General features: G+C 46.1%; 1 non-coding gene across 1 annotated transcript in view; it reads right to left on the minus strand.

Annotated features, from left to right (window-relative positions):
• LOC137501116 (small subunit ribosomal RNA) overlaps positions 1-83 on the minus strand; it is a 1,925-nt gene extending 1,842 nt beyond the window's left edge. The window contains exon 1 of the ribosomal RNA XR_011018378.1: positions 1-83. This exon is cut by the window's left edge and continues 1,842 nt beyond it. This is a non-coding gene — a ribosomal RNA (small subunit ribosomal RNA).
• Positions 84-7,500: the final 7,417 nt, after the last annotated feature.

A 7,500-nucleotide genomic window follows, 5' to 3' on the forward strand; every position in this document is an offset into this window, starting at 1 on the left:
TCACCTTAATTTGGCTTGCACTGAGACATGCATGGCTTAATCTTTGAGACAAGCATATGACTACTGGCAGGATCAACCAGGGAGCTGGCTGGCTCGAGAGCCGAAACCGAGCGTCGTAGCCCGCCGCCGACGAGTGCGGCCTGCGGGACACAGACTTGCTTTGCTCCGTTGGCCGACCGAGTGGCCGCCAACTAAAATTTCATAGGCCGCCGAGCACGGGCTCTCACCCGGCCGGACGGGCCTTCACTAGGGATCGGGTCCCTTCACCATCCATCGTCACATCTCCACTTCGACCGCTGCCGAGGTCGGCAGGACCGTACGAGAGGCGTACGATGCTACATTTTCACGCCCGAGCAAGGGCGAGCGGTTACCAACATTACTGAGCGCCGCATATGAGCATGAACACTGGGTGTGCAGAGGCTCGCAGCATTGCAGTCGCGGGCAGGCAAGCTGCCGCTCTCAGTGTATCGGGCGGCGAGTATCTCAGGGTACTAAGGGGGTCCGGCAGATCACAAAATGGCCTCCACAGCGCCAGCGCCCGGCCGCCGCTTCGACCAAACTGGGCAGTCCGCGTGCGGGTGCGACCCATATGGCGATGTGAAGTGGTATCGTAAATTACGATAACCATTCCAGGGTGATGTAATCCGGACGGGTGCACTGCGTGATGATGGATTTAATGCCAAATAGAAAGTAATTAAGAAGAGATTAGGGAAAAGGTCGCGACCGAAAGCTTTCTTCGCTTACGCTGCCTGAACTGTCAGCGTTAGGCCCAAGGTGTAAGCGTACGAATTGTAGAGCGTAAAAAGCTGTACAAAAATGTCCGCGACGGCATACATCTATTTCCAACCCTTTACCCCCTACAAGCGGCCATCCGGATAAAAAATGAGCACCTTCAAATTAAAAAGTTTTTCCGAGATAGTTCACGAATTTTCCAAACAAGATAAATCGTTCATCCTCCGTTAGAGCTGTATAGGGAAGACAACAACCTTTAAAGTACATTTGTGTGTGTGCGCGCGTGTGTGTGCGTGCGTGCGTGCGTGCGTGCGTGCGAACGTGTGTGTGCGCGCGCGCGTGTGTGTGTGTGTGTTAAGACAGACCGAGCAGACCAACAGCCAAGGTAATGACCACCAGACTTATTTTTCTGTAGCTACCTCCGCAGACTTACACGAGGGGAAGGTCCTTATTTCTAATTATGTAACCAACCTTTCCTGAAATGTAAATTTTCGTTCAGCTTTTGTAAAATTTCATAAAGTTTTCAACTGCAAACCGCGGATAGAGAGTGCTTCACCATCTCGAGTTCCCTTCAACTTAGTTTGAGGCGACTACGATTTTGTGACTGTTTTTCTTTCCTGTAATGTATTAAATTAACCTCCATTCGAGTCACCACAGTAGATTGGGCTTAGCCCCTGTATCACTGGGCCGGGAGCCCCGTTAGGATTTTATTCTTCAATATCTAGGAGTATACGCGTCCATTCATTTTGTGTTCGGGCCATTAATTTAACCCGTTATTCTTATTCCACAAAGGTCCAGTAGGTTGGCTATTAGATACCCCTGCGTACTAACTTTTGTTAATTGTAAATTGTGCCTGGAGAGGCCAGATATTGTAAGGGGTTGTGTAAGTTTGCCCTTAGCGAGCTGTAAGTGATTAGTTAAAGTTGGAGAACAGGTAAGCTCTTTTACCGTGTTTCCTAAATTCAACTGCAATATTGAGGTGCTTCTCTGGAAGGCTGTGAAGTTGTTGGAGCAAAGTGCTCTTAAATTGTCTAAACATAAGAGAGTTTGCAAAATTTTGTAAACCGGATCTGGTATCTCAGAATTTGTAAACTAAGAGCTTGAAGCCCCGATCTGTAAAATTCCCTAATCTGGGGTTTTCCAGTTATTGTTTCAAGATGGCTATTTGTACCTGTCACTTTATTAGTTCACCAAGTGAAAAGTGTGTTAAGTTTGAGATTCTAAAAGAAATGTAACCTATGTTAAAGTTTTAAGTTAATTTTTGGTATAGTAGTTAGACCCATTCCACCCAGCACCTTCTTTCACCTCTTTCTGCTCCAAGGATTTCTCCGTCACAATAATAATAATAGTTCCGAGGTTATGGTGGAACAGCAGGGAGTAGGCAATGTGTAATGAGACGACGCAGACTAGTAGACGGGGCAATTGCATGATGGACTGGGTTCCAGCTCAGCGATTCGCCACGCAAAGAATGTGAAGGAACACATTGCGATAGAGGTTTAGGTGGGTATGTCATCTGACCCACGGCTGTGGCTGATAGCGGCATCATGGGTGGAAGGGGTTCCCTCATTACCAGGGGATGCCGTGATCAGCCAGTTGCTTTCCTTTTTGCTTTTGTTTTTAGATGTATGCAGTATAACTTTAGATTTAGCGAAGGGTGGTGCAGCTTACGGTCCGGCTTTCCGCCTCTACTGCGACACCAAGTTAGAGTAGTGAAGAGTGGTGCTGCTTACGGTCTGGTTAACCGCCTCTGCAGCGCCTCCAAATTAGTTAGAGTACTGGAGTTAGTGGTTTTATAGTAGATATGGTTTGTTTAGTGTACGGTGGCGTTGCCCATGGCATGGTTATCCGCCTGTGTGACGCCACTAAATTAGAAGGGTATGTGGTTAGTAGTTTAAGGGGCGTAGATTAGTGATTGTTTGTCTAAAGTTTTGTTTTTTTTGTTTCTGTGTATTTATTGCCTGTAATGTATTGCACCCTTGTCGCGTGACAAGGGTCCTAAAGTTCTCCTTCCCCCTCCCCTTCTTCTTCTTCTGCTTTGTTACTAATATTATTAATGAATTTGTTTCCGTTCCCCTTTGATTGTGGTAACGGTCCGACATAGTCCATAGGCATTCCATGGGTCGAGACGGTTGATGCTATGACAATAGCCCAAGCTTAGTGGACAAGGTGGGCTTACTAAGCAAGCAAGATTTAAAATCATCCACCATTTCCCTAATTTCACAGCCCACACCCTTCCAAATAAACATCTCTCGGATCGTACGTTAACTTCTCTAGTTTTCTTTTCTTTTCTTTTCTTTTCTTTTCTTTTCTTTTCTTTTCTCTGTAAGGATGACTGAAGAACAAGAAGAGAATGCTATACAGGAGGGTCAAAAATTCTCCTTTCTCCTCCTCTCTTACCCCTCTTCTTCTTATTCCTTATCAACACCTACTTCTTAAGGAAGATTGAAGAATAAGAAGGATTTAGCGGGTCTTAAAATTCCCTTCTCCTTCTCTTCGTTTTATCTTTTAATTCCTCCTAGCATGTATCCCGCGAGCGTGCAGTTTCCGCATTGCAGGGATAGTATTTACAGTGTTGATGACGATTCGTACGGTGATGATGATGATGGCAAAAGTGCTCTATTTTTTTGTTCGTTACCTTATTCAGTAAAGAGAGAAAATAAAATATTCTCAAATTTTAGTATATTTACTTGATCCTAATAAGTCGGTTCACCAGCCCCCTCCCTTTCGACCCAATGCGCATCTCCCCAGTCTGCTCCACGGAAATCACAGTACAACTAAAACAAAATAATAATCATAATAATAAAGATAATTCCGAAGCACAATTCGCGGCGAATAATTCTGTTTTAAATTTGCACTAAACTAAGTTTAAAAAATCGTCGTTCGTATGGTTCTTCTTCTCTTCTTGTAATTCTTTGTAATTTCTCTTTTCCTCTTCTTCTTAAGGAGGACTGAACAAGTAGAGAAAATATACAGGAGGGTCTTAAAACATTCATTCCTCCATGTCGTTATCTCTTCTTCTTCTTCTTCTTCTTCTTCTTCTTCTACATTTTCCTTAACATCATCATACTACTTTTTAGAAAGATTGAAGAAGAAGAGAAAATATACAGGAGTGTCTTAAAATTCTGCTTCCACCTTGTCTTTCTCTTCTTCTCCGTTAACGTCTTCTTAAGGAAGATAGGAGAACAAGAAGAGAAAATAAACAGGAGGGTCTTAAAACGTTCCTTCCTCCTTGCCGTTTTCTCTTCTTATTCTTCTTATTCTTTCTCTACAACATCATCATATTACTTATTAGGAAGATTGGAGAGGAAGAGAAAATATACAAGAGGGTCTTAAAAATCTGCTTAAACCTTGTCTTTTTCTCTTCTTCTTCTTCTTCGTTACCTTCTTCTTTACAAAGACTGAAGAACAAGAAGAGATAATATAGAGGGGTGGTCCAAAAGTATTCCTATTGTTTTTTCTTCTTCTTCCCCTTCTTCTACTTGAGGAACGTTGAAGAACAAGAAGAGAAAAATATACAGGAAGTTCTTACAATTCTGCTTCCTCCTAGTTTTCTCTTCTTCTTCTTCTTCTTCTTCTTCTTCTTCATTTTCTTCTCCTGCTTATGATGATTATTATTCCTTAACATCTTCTCAGGAAAGATTGGAAAAGAAGAAGAGAAAACATAGAGGATGGTCTTTTAAATGGTCCTTCCTCTTCCTCTTCTACTTTCCTTCTGCTCCTTCGTTATCTTCTTTTCTTTTCTCCTTACGGAAGACTGAAGAACAAGAAGAGAATGCTATACAGGAGGGTCATTAGTTCTCCTTCCTCCTCCTCTCTTACCCTTCTTATTCCTTATCTACACCTACTTCTTAAGGAAGATTAAAGCATAAGAAGGAATTACCGGGTCTTAAAATTCCCTTCTCCTTCTTCTCTTCGTTTTGTCTTTTAATTCCTCCTTTCATGTATCCCGCGAGCGTGCAGTTTCCGCATTGCAGAGATAGTATTTACAGTGTTGATGGCGATTCGTACGGTGATGACGATGATAATGGCAAAAATGCTATATTTTTTGTTCGTTACCTTATTCAGTAAAGAGAGAAAATGAAACATTCTCAAATTTAGATAAATTTACTTGATCCTAATAAGTCGGTTCGCCAGCATCCCCCCCCCCCCCCCTTCGACCGAAAGCGCATCTCCCCAATCTGCTCCACGGAAATCACAGTACAACTAAAACAAAATAATAATCATAATAATAAAGATAATTCCGACGCACAATTCGCGGCGAAGGATTCTCTTTAAAATTTGCATAAAACTAAGTTTTAGAGATTTTCTTCTCGAGTAAATACATTCAGATTAATTTTATAACCTGTAATTATGAAATACACATTATACATGAGAATGTCACATTAACTAAAGTTTTTGTTGCCATGCACAACACTGAAAATATCTCCCCATGCAATAAATCTTGACTACTAATAATGAATCATTCACTCACTCACCCTAGCTGGCAGCATTTCAGCCGATCACGTTGCCGACGACGGAAGCTATACTTCCTCGGCCAGCGCGGCTCTCCTCCCGGCCAGCAGCCTCGCGGAGCATGTCAGCCCGACCATTCCAGCCATCAGCTTATCCGCGATGGCAGCTGCCCTGGCCGTCAGAGCTGCCCGACCGGCGCGGAAGCTTCTCGACGTCGTTCCACGTAATGACAGTCACCCAAGCCTCGGCCTACGACCACAAACACTATTATTAATAAATTTAGTAATCATACTGATGACATAAATGAATCCGAGTAATTCATACATATAATAAAAAATAATTATAATAATAATAATAATAATAATAATAATAATAATAACAACAACAATAATAAAATAATCATCACCATGACAAAACTCTCACTTATAATTACCGGTAAATTGGATTGCCCCGTCGGATACGCACTCACGGCTACGATAAGATAGGCAGGGCTACTCCCGCCGTTTTCACCCACTCAGGTCCCTGCAGATCAACCGAGCTACACCCGGGCCCCGAATGCTACTCAGTGGTTAGCTCCACGCCAGGCCACCTTTGCACCCGAAATGAAGGTTGTAGTATTTTGTTTACCGCGCTTTGAGCGATTGCAGCCGTCGCGTACCTTAAGAGAGTCCCATCTACTCCCGCCGTATACACGCGATCGGGTACCTAAAGAGAGTCCAGGTTACTCCCGCCGTTTACCCGCGCCTGGCCACATTAAGATAGGCAGGGCTACGCATTGAGCGATTACAGACCCCGCGTACCTTAAGAGAGTCCCATCTACTCCCGCCGTTTACCCGCGATCGGGTACCTTAAGAGAGTCCAGGTTACTCCCGCCGTTTACCCGCGCCTGGCCACATTAAGATAGGCAGGGCTACGCATTGAGCGATTACAGACCCCGCGTACCTTAAGAGAGTCCCATCTACTCCCGCCGTTTACCCGCGATCGGGTACCTTAAGAGAGTCCAGGTTACTCCCGCCGTTTACCCGCGCCTGGCCACATTAAGACAGGCAGGGCTATGCTGTGAGCGATTACAGCTGCCGGGTACCTTAAGAGAGTCCCATCTACTCCCGCCGTTTACACGCGCCTGGCCAGAAAAAGATTGGCAGGGCTACGCATTGAGCGATTACAGACCCCGCGTACCTTAAGAGAGTCCCATCTACTCCCGCCGTTTACCCGCGATCGGGTACCTTAAGAGAGTCCCATCTACTCCCGCCGTTTACCCGCGCCTGGCCACATTAAGATAGGCAGGGCTACGCATTGAGCGATTACAGACCCCGCGTACCTTAAGAGAGTCCCATCTACTCCCGCCGTTTACACGCGCTCGGGTACCTTAAGAGAGTCCAGGCTACTCCCGCCGTTTACACGCGCCTGGCCAGAATAAGATTGGCAGGGCTACGCATTGAGCGATTACAGACCCCGCGTACCTTAAGAGAGTCCCATCTACTCCCGCCGTTTACCCGCGATCGGGTACCTTAAGAGAGTCCCATCTACTCCCGCCGTTTACCCGCGCCTGGCCACATTAAGATAGGCAGGGCTACGCATTGAGCGATTACAGACCCCGCGTACCTTAAGAGAGTCCCATCTACTCCCGCCGTTTACCCGCGATCGGGTACCTTAAGAGAGTCCAGGTTACTCCCGCCGTTTACCCGCGCCTGGCCACATTAAGACAGGCAGGGCTATGCTGTGAGCGATTACAGCTGCCGGGTACCTTAAGAGAGTCCCATCTACTCCCGCCGTTTACCCGCGCCTGGCCACATTAACATAGGCAGGGCTATGCTTTGAGCGATTACAGCTGCCGGGTACCTTAAGAGAGTCCCATCTACTCCCGCCGTTTACACGCGCTCGGGTACCTTAAGAGAGTCCAGGCTACTCCCGCCGTTTACCCGCGCCTGGCCACATTAAGACAGGCAGGGCTATGCTGTGAGCAATTACAGCTGCCGGGTACCTTAAGAGAGTCCCATCTACTCCCGCCGTTTACACGCGCCTGGCCAGAAAAAGATTGGCAGGGCTACGCATTGAGCGATTACAGACCCCGCGTACCTTAAGAGAGTCCCATCTACTCCCGCCGTTTACCCGCGATCGGGTACCTTATGAGAGTCCAGGTTACTCCCGCCGTTTACCCGCGCCTGGCCACATTAAGATAGGCAGGGCTACGCATTGAGCGATTACAGACCCCGCGTACCTTAAGAGAGTCCCATCTACTCCCGCCGTTTACCCGCGATCGGGTACCTTAAGAGAGTCCAGGTTACTCCCGCCGTTTACCCGCGCCTGGCCACA

Source organism: Anabrus simplex, chromosome 5, assembly GCF_040414725.1.
Source record: "Anabrus simplex isolate iqAnaSimp1 chromosome 5, ASM4041472v1, whole genome shotgun sequence".
Taxonomy (NCBI): domain Eukaryota; kingdom Metazoa; phylum Arthropoda; class Insecta; order Orthoptera; family Tettigoniidae; genus Anabrus; species Anabrus simplex.